At 32.4% G+C, this 15,324-nt stretch overlaps 1 long non-coding RNA gene and 1 pseudogene across 1 annotated transcript; one reads left to right on the top strand and one right to left on the bottom strand.

The window, feature by feature from the left end:
* Positions 1–207: 207 nt before the first annotated feature.
* Positions 208–2,908, bottom strand: LOC132799851 (vicianin hydrolase-like; annotated as a pseudogene).
* A 2,660-nt stretch (positions 2,909–5,568) lies between these two features.
* Positions 5,569–9,119, top strand: LOC132803412 (uncharacterized). Its single transcript, XR_009638652.1, has 5 exons — positions 5,569–6,282; positions 6,504–6,561; positions 6,890–7,629; positions 8,167–8,246; positions 8,393–9,119. It is a non-coding gene; the product is annotated as an uncharacterized LOC132803412 (long non-coding RNA).
* The last annotated feature ends 6,205 nt before the right edge of the window (positions 9,120–15,324 follow it).

Consider the following 15,324-nt stretch of genomic DNA (forward strand, 5'->3'; position numbering starts at 1 on the left):
AATAAATGTAAAATAGGTGTTCACGGGGACAACATGTAGCTTTTCTAGTGCAATGATATTCTTAATTCAAATCTTCCCATCTCGTACATAAAAATATAAAATAGAAATATCGTCTTAATTAAAAGATTAATAATACCGCAGAAATATTATCAAACATTTAAACCTTTCGCTTATTCATTTTACAAATGAGGCGGGGCAGGCCGGGTGGATCAAATATTACAAATGTTATTTCAGTTGAGGAGGAACATTTTCAACCAATAAGATGAATACTTGAGGTATCTTTTCAAATTGTTTTTAAAGTCTATGTAAGTGAGGCCAAACCGAATAGTATAGCCAGAAGCCCATTCAAAATTGTCATGGAATGCCCATGCATAATATCCTTTCACATTTACACCCTCCCTGTATTCAAAAATTAATAAAAATGTTAAAATTCATTCTTTAATTTGGATAAATAGATTTCACAACTAAAAAATATTAATGTTTTAATTATCAACCTTTGCCTCATATTTAATTAGAATAATAATTGTAGCGCAAAAAAAAAAAAAGAAATTAGAATAATAATTATGCACTCACTTGATGGATTTTGAAAGATATAGGAGATGGCCATGAGGTATTTTATCCTTATACTATCCTTGAGGGCCTCCTTCACAGGCAGTGTGCTATTATTTGCCTCAGGAAAACCTGCAACATTATTCAATGTTCTTTTAAAGGCACAACAAATTGTTCTTTTAGAATATATATAATTATTTAAAATTTTCTTTAAAAAAAAACAACTTTTAAATTAAAAATATATATATTAGTATTTGCGTAATATTGGTTCATATATGAATAATGATTGGTTTACCATTTTCAGTAATATAGACTGGCGGATTCTTGTAGTTATTCTTTATATACAACATGAGCTCTCTAATTCCTCTTGGATAGTCAAAAAGCCAACTCACAGCAGTCTGTGACACAATTTCAAATATAGTCTTCGTGTTAATAAAATGGGAATTTATGCTAGGTTACATAAATTACCAAAATGAAGTTATGAGGAACTAATTTACATTTATAACATATTTCTATTTTTAGCAGCTAAACGAACACTCTTTACACCAATTAATGAAGGAGATAAGAGATCTTTTCAAACAATTACTAACAGAGTCTATTATTTTTCAAATAAAGAGTTTGAATTCGAATTTTCTACTTCCAATATCAGTAAAATAAAATAAAAAAGAAAAGAGGAAAGAGCCATACCGGTCCACCAATAGAGACTCCATCTTTGTGGGCTGTGGCAAGAATGTGGAAATTATTTTTGAGTAAAACAAGAGAGAGAGAGAGAGAGAGAATCATATATGATTTAGAGCATACTCGTAATAGTAACTTGAATATCAGTGAAATAGCTATGGTTGACTGGATTGGAATTTGTGTGTTGAACATAATTTGCAGTGTAATAATTCATGCCATTGCAGTGTAATAATTCATGCCAAGAAAATCGATCGAGCCTTTCAGAGTGATAGATTGGGCCTTAGTGAACTTGGGCAGCCGACTTCCCAATAAGGATCTCATGGTTGGGGGATAGTCGCCATATGTAATAGGATGCAAAAACCTACCAAATTAATCACTTTTTGAATAAATTCAATTAAGCGCTTGGAATAATTAAAACAAAAGAAATAATTCTTTACATTGTTCATAATATTAATTAGAGATTTTCAGATTAATTCTTTTAGGTATATTATACATAATCTATGTTTACTCACCATCCTAAATTGAATTCCAGGGCTCTAGAGACTGCCTTGCGGTTGGCATCAGTATTATATTTGGGTTCAAACCATCTCGTCACTAATGTAATTCCAATTCTTCCCTTTTGAGATACCTGCACCAAGTTTTAATACAAATTTCTCTATTAATTATATTAATAGTACAAAATATTAATATATGTTGCCAAAAACAAGAAAAATATTTGCAGTGTCTAAAAGTGCTTACTTTTTGTAACTAAAGGTATTAGTCACAATTATAAATATACGAACCTCATACTTTTCTCTGTACAACTTCACAGTAGCTGCATGAGCAAAAAGTAAATGATGGCCAACAATGTAGGGCTCTTTGGCAGAATCTCCGGCGGTACAATTTCCGACGTAGTTTGAACATCTGCCGGGTGCAAAATTACCTCCATTGTATCCGTACATTGTAAAAATACTTGGTTCATTTATAGTGACCCAATGCTTGACCCGATCACCAAATGTTTTGAAGATAAAATCTGCATATTCTCGATAATCTTCCCTGTTATTTAAAATTTCTCATCAAATTTTTTTGGATAATTTATACATGGGATAAATTGATTTTGATTGGTCATGATAAACTTACACAATCTTCTCACTTAGAAATCCACCATATTCATCTTCAAGAGCTTGTGGCAAATCCCAATGAAAGAGTGTCACAAAGGGTATTATTCCTGCCCCAAAAAAAAAACAAAGGAGTATAGTTAGAGACATTAAGGCCTTAATCATTCAAATTGGACCAGATTTGGTTTTAAAAAAATCAATGGGCTTGTGTGATTTTAGGGAAAAGTTGAATTAGTTGTACCATTCGAAAGGAGCTCATTGATTAGATTATTATAGAATCGAACCCCTTGTTGGTTCACTCCCTCTTTAACTTTTCCAGCTGCAGAACAAAGAATTTGACCAAAAAGTCTCAATATTCACAGTAAAGTTAGGTGGCTGCAATTATCAAATTAGATTTTAGACATCCAAATGGGTCGCAACGAAAATATTTCGCACGTGGAGCTTAATTATAGGAAATTTGTTAATTTTATTTCACCAAAAAATATATATATATATATACACGGTAATCTTACTAGGCAGTACTCTGGACCACGAAATGGAGAATCTGAAAGTATTTAGACCAATCTTTTTCATCACTTTAATGTCCTCTTGTATGTTATATTATGACATTAGTTCTAAATTACAATATATCCTTATATATAAAAATCATGATTTATCCAATGATCATATGATATATACAAAATAACAATAATTTTCAAATCGAATCCTATATATATATATATATCATGATTTACATATATGTTATATGTAATATAATTAAGGAATTTGATTAAGAAATTTAATTACTTTGTAACGATGATAAAAATCATCAGCTTTGACCCCTGAGCTTCCGTCTGAAATTTTTTCTGCCATGCCATCATAAAATATGTCATATACATGGGATTTAATTACTTTGTATAGCATTTTCAACCAAATTGCTGAAGAAGGAAAATCCAAGAAAATCCATCAACTATTGTGGATAATGACATTAATAAAGATCTTAATTAGACAACAAACAAAACGATAAATTGCATATATATGCTTTTTTTATATTCTGATATCCATTTATTTTAAATTAGAAAGCTTTAATTTAAGAATTTATGTCAGATGGCCAATGCATCGTATTTTGATAATCAATCTAAAGTTCTTGAAAAAACAATAGCTAGCCATATGGATTGAATAGAATACTGTAGGTGGTACTTATAATATTAAATTACTATAAAGCTTTTGGTAATAGAAAAGTATGTCTTGAAGCATAAAGATTAACAGCTGGAATTGCAATAGCATATGTAATATTATAAACTATAGGAAAAAAAAAAAAAAAAAAGTTTCAACCTTTTCTATACCTGGATGTTTTTTAGTGAAAGTATCCCATATACTTGGTCCTCTTCCATAAAGAAGTGCTGCTCCTTCACACTGAAAATTTGTATATGTCGAAAACAAAACAAAGTAGAGACGATAATATATATTATTGACAATTAAAAAGCAACGGTTTGCTCTCTGTCTACATATATAATGCGACGTCCAACTTAATGATGAATAAATATTAATGAGAAACTCCAATTCATGACATTGAAGGTTCATACCTGGTAAGCTGAAGAACCAGCTCCGAATACGAAATCGGCCGGAAAACTGCTTCTGTTAAATGGCATTGAATAATGACTCGGCTTCATAGCTTCAGTAGTGCTTGCCAAGGCAAAGGCTAGGAAGAAGACGGCGAAGAAGAATAAAGGACCTTCAATCGCCATGGTTTGCTACTTTTCTGCTTGCACAATCTCCTTAATCCTTCATTTATAGAGCCAAGAGTTAGCTAGAGTTAAATTACCAATATTTTATTTATTTTTTATTTATTTTATAATATTCCTCTTAAATGTAGGCCAGATTTCTTTTGGATCTTTTATATATTTTTTTATTTTTGAATGCAACTGTTGAATTCTGAATCTATGATTTATAATCATCATTTGTTTTAAAAAATTTAAATTCATAAAAAATGGTTCAAATTAATTGCCATTCATTTATTTCTTTTATAATTTCCTTTAATAGTTAGTAGGCAGCTAGGGAGAGACATTCATATTATATACTGTGACAATGTTAGTAGGACCAAAAGTCTCCATAGTTTTTTTTTTTATTTTTTTTTTTTAAAAATTCTCCTTAAGCTCGTGTTTAACACATGGGCCAAAAAAAAAAAATAATAATAAAAATAATAATAATAATTATTATTATTATTATTATTAGGAAACGTTAAAGTAAACCATCTATTGTACTAATTTAGCAGCTTTGTATTTTCTGAAATTATATAAATCCTACAAATTTAATTTTTGTTGCAAGGTCACCCCTCCATATATTATACACGTAGTTTTATGAAATTTTCACATGTAAATCATGTGAGTAAAAATATTTTAAAGTTAATTATAATTTAATTGTATTTATATGAAAATATGAGTATTTGTAGGTGAAGAATTATTCAAAATTTTGAATATATATAAATGTACAAAAAAGATGTGATATTGTAAAAGAAAGAACATAATTATTAAAGGGTTTTATTGTAATTTACCAAAATATAGATACATTTCTGATAAAATAAAGGTGCCACTATAGTTTGCCCTCCTTATTATGGATTTTTGTGCGCATAGTACATAAAGAATATTAGATATAGAGATTTATTTTGTAAATTTTTAAAACTTTATAGACCGAGTACAATGATTTTTTTTATTTTTTTTTGGAGCTATAAGAGTACAATGAATTTATATTACGAATGTTTGTGTACATAAAACTTTTTAATACATGATACAATAGTATATATATATATATATTTCATAATTTTTTATTAATCATAAAAGAAGAATGTCATTTAGTTATTAAAAAAAAAAAAAGGGAAGTTCCTTAACCAATACCTGGATTTTTAAAAAAAAAAAATAGAGGACCAAAGAAGAAGAACACAAGTATACTTCATAAATAACATAAATATTTAAGCCAAAAAAAAAAAAAAACCATAAATAGAATAGATTAGCCCAACAAAGAAAAAAAAAAACTAATTTCTCGAACTTCATAATTGTGTATCTTCTTTTTAAACGTACCTCTCACTGATGGTACGTTAGGTGCAAGGCCTAATAAAGGCGCACAGAACAACTTGTACGCCTTTAACAAGGGGAATTTGGCCCTTTGCCCTCACGGGCAGGGCTTTAACTGAATATACCCCCTCTTTTTTTATTTTTTTTATTTTACCTTTCTATTTTTCAATAATTCTAAAATACTCTTATATCAAAATTAAATATTTTTACCTTTTTTTTTTTTTTTTTTCCCTTCACCGGCCTTTCTCTTCTCCTTCATCACCTTTCTCCCAAAGCTGGCTCACCTCTTCTCATTCATGAAGATTTCTTCACTTAGTTGCCTTTTTTCCAAACAACCTGATTTTATCTCTCAGGTCACTAAAATTCCATACATACCTGTTCAATTTGATAGTTCGGAATTCGGAATTAGGGTATTGTGAAGAAAGAGAATTTTAAAAGAATTAGGGTATTGCGTTGCCACCTCGTTACAAAAAATTCCTTTTTCTTCCACGCAATCCAATACCCAATAGCCCAAACCCCTCTCCATCATCTTTTCGTTTCCTCTACCTTTTGTTTTTTTAAGAAAAAAAAAACATTACATTACTCAAAAATTTAATTTAATATCCTTTTTCAACCTTCTCGTTGTTATTTCTTTTTGTTCCTTTGGTGTTTCTTCAACCCTTGTTTTATGTTTCCGCGAACCAGAGAATCAGCCAAACTGTTTTTCTAGATTGTTAAGGCTTCAGAAGAAGCTGCGTACGTCAGAGACCTCTCAGATGATTTGCTGCAGCCAACTACAAAACGGTCTCACAATGTCTCAACCAAGGAAGTCATATTCTGGAAAATTTTTAAGTGCCAACAATTGAAGTGTTCCCTGCAGCTGCTCTAACACCTGCACTAGCAGCACCAGAGATGAGAATGAATGAGTGGTCCTGAACCTCCTTTCATTTTGTCGCTTTCCATCATTTTTTGGGTAGAAAATTTGTTAGTATATGCAGACTTTCAATTGTTGCAGTAATTATGATGTAGTATCAAGTCTGTATGCAACTATAATTAGTGCCAGATTAATAAATTCCATAAGCAAGGAAATTTATCTTGTTCTATTGCTTTCTTTAAGTACTCATCAGAAAATCTGTCTTCAATATTGAAGACTGAGGGAGGAATCAGAAGCCCTTTGTTGGAGAACCCGAATATATCCCCCTAGAAAGGTAACCATGCCGAGTAGATATTGGTAAAATGCATTAGAAGGTTCTTAAACAGTCATGATATGAAGGGGTTAAAAAAAAAAAAGTTTAGAGAAGAAAGAACAAACTTCTGAACAATAATAATTATAATTAATTTCTCAATACCTTTGTCCAAATTTTGTGTTCATCTTTGGTCATAATGAAGGACCTCTGTTTGTGTTAGGAAATCACTCTAGATTTTTTGAATAATTTCTTAGATGCTATATACATAATTTTAAATGTTTTGAGTTTCAGGCCAAGGTGTTATTACTCTTTGTACTGACTCTTTCGAATGTGTTAATGGATGATGCAGGCTTGCCAGACAAGGCATCAACAACAAGATTTTCATTTGGTTGGGTAGGTTCTTCCATGTGGTACTGTCAAATAGCTGGTGAAAATCTGAGAGTTTCGATATGTTTGCCTGCATTTGGGAAGCTTCATAAAAAAGTATTGCAGATGCCTTCTGTGGGTTTGGGTTATCAAATGTTGAACTAAGCGAGCTTGTCTTGTCCTGTGCTCCCTTTTTGCTTTGTATAAACATTCTTTTTGGAAAAAAGGAATATATATATTTAGGAATCAATTTCTAAAATGATTAATAGGAAGAGTAACTCTTGGAATCCGTCATTTCTATTACAATAGGTATGACTCAAAATTTGATATGCAGCAATATTTGGTGGTGATTATACTGAATGTATCATTTTTTTAGGACAATGACCAAGATTTTTTCTTGCAGTCTTGATATTACAGATAATAAATTCAAACCATGCCATGGGCAGCGATTCTTGAAAAAGTTGTCCAATTACAAAGTTTGCAACAGCTTTGTGTGGTTAAGGATCTTTCTGCTCATGATGTGGTGATGCAATTGATGCAGAAGGAAAACTACTTGATCGGAATGCTTAAAAAGGGAGTACTTGCATTTCCAATCTCAAAATGGGTCCCTGGTGCTGGTCCAACTGTCAAATCTGGTTCAAAGGGAAAGTGCCGTCGTTTGATACTGACTAAAACCCTTGAGTGGACCTTAAATTGGTGCATACTACAGAGCATGTTTGATAGGTATGTTAAACTTGACCGTGCATTTCTTGTCATGGATTTCTGTTCATATTTAAGATACATATTTTGATTGGTGCGTACAGTTGGACATATGTCAATATGTAATATGTAAAATGTCCATTTCATATTTTTGAGACAATATGTAGAAGACAAGAAGTTATTTTTAAATTTGGCAGTTCTTACAAGTTTGTTCTTTTCAAGGGATGGTTTCTTCTTATCATAGATGCTTTATTGAACTTTATACCTTGCCTTTTAAAAGACAAGGTGGCAATGCAAATTAGAGATAGCCCTCAAATAGTCAGACAACCCTTTATAACGAGGAAATTTAAAATATTTAAAAACTTGATATAATTAAACCTGTGATTTTATCCAAAGATTTGACTTTTGTTCATTTTCCAGTAAAAACATGTCACATTTAATTTTCTGTTTGCAATTTGATATCTTAGAATGAATAAATTTTTTGCAATCAATTTATTTAGTTTGAATTCTGATTTTTCCTTATCTTATTTACAACTGATAATTTAAAAACTTGGAACCCAGTGGAGTTGGAAGGTTTGAAAAAAGCACACATTCGAGATGGCGTTGCAGTGGTGCAATATCTTGTCTGGTTGGATAAGCAGGTAATCCGTGAAACTTGTGCATTTGTTTATTTCTTGGACAAGTAGTCAATATACCCTTTTTTGAGGAAAAGCTTTTTATGAAAACAATAAAACTAAAAAATAAAAATAAAAAGATGTCTAAGCTTTTAGTGCATATACGGATGTAGGAGATATATGGGGTTTCTGGTTACTTCTTGGAAGGAGACGAAGTGACTAAGAAAAAGCAATTGTAAGTTCATTTTTTGTTTTTCGTTTTTTTTTTTTTTTTTTTTTGGTTTTTTTAGGTTGTTATGCAACATCTAACATTTGATTGAGATACCAGTTGAGATGTATTGTGGCCTAAATATTTCCTGAAAGAGGAATGTAAAAAGACATAAACCGTATCAGACAATTTGTCAGTACACAACTTGTGTATATTTCTATGTGTTTGCATGCAATGCTCTGCTTGTGCAGTTTCAATACACACTAATCAAATAATGATGGAATGATTGCAAGCATGGCAAATTTCACCATATAAAGATAAATAAAGTGTTTTCCATTTCAAATGAACTTTGACATGGATATGCTAATTCCTACTTTAGCAACCACTTTCAAAAGCTAGCATGACATTCGATGCATAACAAATTCCAATATATCAAGAGAAATAAAGGGTTGTCCACTTTTAAAATGAACTTTGACATGGATATGTTAATTCCTACTTTATTAACTACTTTCAAATGTTCTTGTTAAAAAGTGATATAGTTGAAAATGCTATACTGCAGTAAGTGCTAATCTATTTTGTTTTTCCTTTTTATTATCATTATTATTATTATATTTTTTTGAGTCTTGCAAAGTAATTTTGTTTGCTTTATTTTGCAAGTCCTCAAGGGTCATATTGAACTTGGGAATGCTCAATTTCCTAATGGAACCAATGGTATTTTATTTTATTTTTTAAATTATGTATTTCATTTTAAGTGAAATGTATTGACTATATTCTTGTAAGTGAAATGTATTGACTATATTTCATTTTAAGTGAAATGTATTGACTATATTCTATCCACTTATTGTTGATGTGTTATCTAGGGTTTCAAAGAGTATTAATACTGCTGGATGTGTTGTGAATAGGATACCTACAAGTTCAGGATTTATGACTAATGCCCCACTATCTGCAGTTCCCGAGATAGCTACTTGTACCTCTAATGCCAACATGCAGTCCCCAGCGACCAAACTTCATGTGCCAGAAACTCAACCTGGATTCTCTGAAAATCAAATTTGTGAAAACAATGTGCAATCTGTGGAACATGATCATGATAATGAGCACTTCGACATTAATGATATGAATGAATATCGTGGACATGATTATGATCAAGATGAACAATTTGAGGTTGAGGTCAACACTGATCGTAGTGAAGATGGGTTACGAGACATTTGTTGGACCCAACATTCTGGACTTTCAGCTGGTGATAGTCGACATGGTGAGTCTCCTTATGGTAGTAGTCCAATTGATAATGTGAATGATGATGGGCTTGCCTCTCCTTGTACCGAAAACCATTTGGACATTCGACAGGATTCTACCGCAACCATGGCTGAACTTAGGGTTAACCATCGCTTCTCATCCGTCAATGCCCATGAAATCATTCGAATCAACCAAATCTTTGCGAGTAAGAGTGCGCTACAGAAGAAGATTAGTCTTTATGCACTAAGGAGAAATTTTGAATTCAAGGTCAAGAAGTCGGATAGAGTCCGATATGAGGTTGTATGTGCAAACGACAATTGCATGTGGCGAATGCGTGCTACCAAACTACATGGTGATAATACAGAGGCCTTCATGATTAGGGCCTTCAAGGATGAGCATATTTGCTCTTTAAATATCATGAAAAGGGATCATTGTCAAGCAACAAGTTCAGTTATCGGAGACATCATTCAGCCAATGTTTGATGGGATTTCAAGGCAATACAAACCTCGAGATATCGTGCATGACATTCGCTCTAATTACGGAGTAAACATAAGCTACAACAAAGCATGGGCCGCTAAGGAAGTTGCACTATCAGGTTTGTGGGGCACGCCAGAAGATTCATATGCAAAATTTCCTTTATGGAGTCACGTTTTGAAGAGCAAAAATCCGGGCACGTTTACTCGAATTGAAACTGATGATCAAAACAGATTTTTATATTTTTTCATGGCACTTGGAGCTAGCATTAGAGGGTTCCAGCATATGCGGAGAGTCGTAGCTGTCGATGGAACTACACTGAATAATAGATATAGAGGTTTGTTATATATTGCATCATGTTTAGATGGGAACAATCAAATTTATCCACTTGCTTATGGAATAGGCCCTGGGGAGACGGATGCGGCTTACACGTGGTTTTTTGAGAGCTTTAAAGAAGCGTTTGGGGATGATCCAAATATAGCTTTTATATCGAATAGACACAAGAGTATTGCAAAAGCAATACGTACAGTTTTCCCTAATAATCACCATGGCCACTGCACATATCATCTTGGTACAAATTTACGTGCTAAGAAGTTTAAAGGTAATGTCAACGCGATTATATCAACTTTTAATGATGCAGCTAGAGCATATATTGTTGAGGATTTTGATAAGGCCATGCTTCTTTTAGAAGGGGTTAGTATTGAAGCTATACAATATCTCAAGGATGCAAGTCCTTCAAAATGGGCTAGATCACATTTTCCAGGCAATAGATACAACATAATGACAACTAACATTGCAGAGAGCATGAACTCTGTGCTTATTGATGCTAGGGATAAACCTGTTTTGCCATTACTAGATCACATTCGTGATGCCTTGCAAAGGTGGTGGTATGAACGTCGAACTAACGCTGCTGCAATGCAAACTTCTATTACTAATTGGTTGGAAAAAATCATGCAGGACCGCTCAAATAATGGCAGAGGCTTACGTGTTATGCCAATGAACTTATATGAGTTTCAAGTTGTTGGCCATGGCATGTTCGTTGGAGTTGTTAACTTAGAAAATAAGATGTGCTCATGCAAGGAATTTGACATTGATGGATTTCCTTGTGTCCATGCAATTGCAGCATGTAAGCATCGACATATCTCTCCATATTTCCTTTGCTCGGCGCATTACTCAGTTGACTCACTCCGTGATGCATATTCAGAAACCATATATCCACTTGGAGATAAAAGTCAGTGGCATGCTCCAGATGATATCATAAACCAGGTTGTACTTCCATCTCAAATTGGCAAACAGTAAGGAAGACCGAGAAAGAAGAGGATTCAATCTCAAGGAGAGGAGCGTCATCAATATAGATGCGGGAGGTGAAAACAGGTTGGTCACAGCAGCCGATCATGCTCCGCCGCCATACCTCTTGATAGCACTAACAACCAACAACACCACTGAAACGAACGCCCATCAATCGCATGATGCTATATTCAGACAATGAGGCCATGTTATGTGGTATGCGTGTGTATGAAATGTAGTCAAGAATGCAATTAGTTGGTCAACCGCGTAACATGTGTTTTGGCGTAATAGACGTTGGCTTTATGTATTCTTTTATTGTAAAAATGAAAAATATGGATTCTAAAATTATCCTAAGGAGAGAAAATCCCAAAATTGCTTAAAAAGTTCTCAAATTTTGTAAAAAAATTGGATGACTGTATTCCCTCGGTAATTCCCGAGGAAATCGTCGGTAACCAACACATACCCTCTGGAAAAAGTACCGACGGTTTCGTCGGTAATTACCGAGGGTGTACAGTCCATCACATTTTATATGTTTTTTGGGCCCCACAAGTCCCATAACGTGTGTTGAATGCAAAAACAAGCAAAATAGGGATTCTAAAATTATGCTAAGGAGAGAAAATCCCAAAATTTCATAAACGTGTCTCAAATTTTACAAAAAAATTGGATGACTGTACCCCCTCGGTAATTCCCAAGGAAACCGTCGGTAACCAACCACATACCCTCTGGAAAAATTACCAATGGTTTCATCGGTATTTACCGAGGGTGAACAGTCATCATATTTTTTTGCAAAATTTGAGACACGTTTAGGAAATTTTGGGATTTTCTCTCCTTAGCATAATTTTAGAATCCCTATTTTACATGTTTTTGCATTCAACAAACGTTATGGGACTTGTGGGGCCAAAAAAACTTGTAAAATGTGATGGACTGTAAACCGTCGGTAATTACCGACGAAACCGTCATTAATTTTTCCAGAGGGTATGTGGTGGTTACCGACGATTTCCTCGGGAATTACCGAGGGTGAACAGTCGTCCAATTGTTTTGCAAAATTTGATACACTTTTATGAAATTTTGGGATTTTCTCTACTTAGCATAATTTTAGAATCCCTATTTGCCATGTTTTTGCATTCAACACACGTTATGGGACTTGTGGGGCCCAAAAAATTGGTAAAATGTTATGAACTGTACACCCTTGGGAATTACCGACGAAACCGTCGGTAATTTTTTCAGAGGGTATGTGTTGGTTACTGACGATTTCCTCGGGAATTACCGAGGGTGAACAGTCATCCAAATTTTTTGCAAAATTTGATACACTTTTATGAAATTTTGGGATTTTCTTTACTTAGCATAATTTTAGAATCCCTATTTGCCATGTTTTTGCATTCAACACACGTTATGGGACTTGTGGGGTCCAAAAAATTGATAAAATGTTATGGACTGTACACCTTCGGGAATTACTGACGAAACCGTTGGTAATTTTTCCAGAGGGTATTTGTTGGTTACCAACGATTTCCTCGGGAATTACCGAGTGTGAACAGTCATCCAATTTTTTTGCAAAAATTGAGACACTTTTATGAAATTTTGGGATTTTCGTGTATTTGTGTGTTCGTGTAAAGCCGTTTGTTTGGTTTTTTGTATTTGTGTGTTCGTGTAAAGACGTTTAGAAAAAGTTGATTTTTGTTTGGTTTAAAATATAATAAGATATGTAAGTAATTTTTTTTTTTTTTTTGAAGGTTACAATGGATATTGAAGTGTAGAACAAAAAAGATATCAAGTGAGGGGACAAAAATCATTAACCTCGATCCTATGAGGGTATTGGGCCAAATTCCCCCTTTAACAAATTTCTTGGGCCCACCATTTTAGTCCACTTTTAAAAGCCCAAATTGATCTAACGAGCCACCCCGACACAAACTCTTCCCCCCCCCCCCCGTAAAACAAGGTTTTTAATTTTTTTTTTTTTTTAGGCTTTTGCTTGGCCGACTTGATGTTAGTATTTATTTGTTTTGACTTTTAAATTTTTTTATTCTTTTAATATTATATTACTCTAGATAATGTAATCATTTGCAAAAGTGCTATATTTCATTTTTTATATATTTGTGCTTGGTTATTTAATGAAATTTATTTAATAACTCTTTTAGAAATATTATTAATTTTTTAAAGTTCTAACGTTAAAATTTTTAATTATTTTAATATTTTAGATATCATAATTATTATCATGAATAGAAATTAAAACATAATTCAGTATATTATGAAAAATATAATTATGTATATATATATTTATATTACTAAAATTTATAGTGCAACCAATACATTCGTATACCAAATATATTGTACAATATCAATACAAAACTAGGCAATACAATTCAATTCAATATAGGTGACTACAACAGATGTAATAAAGCACAATAAATTGATAAAAAACTTTGCAAGGAGTTAAAAAATGAAAAACTTGCTTGGAAACCACAGAAGAGAGATAGAGTTAGAGATACAAGCTGGATGATTCGTGGTGGAAGTGTGCCATACGCTGGGTTCCTTTCTATATATGGTAGAGCTGCTACTTCAGAGTGAGAAATCAAGTGCAGATTATATGAAATGGAAATGAAGAATTTATTAACTTCATATATAATGTTTGCAAAATTGCGAGTATATACACAACTGATTTCTATCCATGGAAGAGATTGAGCTCTAATAGCTATAGCATGAGGTATTTACATATATATATATATATATGTTGGAAAATTTAAATTATATTAATTAATTTTTCAATATTGAATGGAAGTATCAAATGGTACCTTTTCATTTTATATAAGTTTCATAGCTTCATAATGGTTGCTATCTTTTACAAGATATTAATTCATAATCGATGCTACATTTAGAAATGTATCATTTTATTATTTAAAGGTGCTTTTACATAAAATATATATATATATATATATATATATATATCTTTCTATTTAAAGGTATCTTTATTAATATATATTTCATTGATTATATACTTTTTAAAACTCTATAAATAGATATATTTCTTTTCAATTATTATTGAGTTTCAAAATTCAATACAATTTATATATACATAACATTTAGAGAATTAAGTGTTGCATATGTGGGGAGTTCAAGTCAAATTTAATTCGTTGATTTTGATAATTCGAAGTGCTACTATCATCAAGAGAGATCGTTATTTCTTGGGAAATGATTACCATAAAACCATAAGCACTTGAGTAGGGCAATTCATCTTAAGAACATAAAATTCAACTCTAACCTCGAGCTACACTGATTTTCTATAAACTCTATTTATTATAATATGTAATTATTTTATTCGTTTAATCACATTTATGTTTAATTATTTTTTAATTTAATACTTAGTTTTTACATACTAATTTCCCCAACAATATATACCTAGTAAGCTACAAAAGCAGCGCCGTGTAAGAAATGAGTTGAAAACTGGATCTATTGAAGGGCATTGAATTATGACTGAGTTTCACAGCTTCACCACTACTAGTACTAGTAAACACCACGAAGGCCATGAGGTAGAAGATCAAACCTCCACCTTCAATTGCCATGTCTCACTCGACTTCTCTAGCTGCTTAAACTGAGATCGATGTTACCTTGTTCCCACTTAGTTGGGTAGAGATAGGAACAAAAATAAATAAAATAGATTATTTTAATTTTGGAGTCCTTTGTTTGGTAATTTACTCATGGATGTCAGATTCAATAACATTAGACTTCATGTAAAAATAATAATAATAAAATAGAAAAAAGAAAAAAGAAAAAAAGAAGAAGCTGTAGTGAAACGGCTTCAGCTGCTCATGGCATGTGGCACCAGTTGTTGTAAGTTTGTAACCGGCATAGCGCCAGGTAAAAAGGTCATTCTCACGGGTGGACCACATTTTACCATCTAAAATGAAA

Source organism: Ziziphus jujuba, chromosome 1 (assembly GCF_031755915.1).
Source record: "Ziziphus jujuba cultivar Dongzao chromosome 1, ASM3175591v1".
NCBI classification, from domain to species: Eukaryota; Viridiplantae; Streptophyta; class Magnoliopsida; order Rosales; family Rhamnaceae; genus Ziziphus; species Ziziphus jujuba.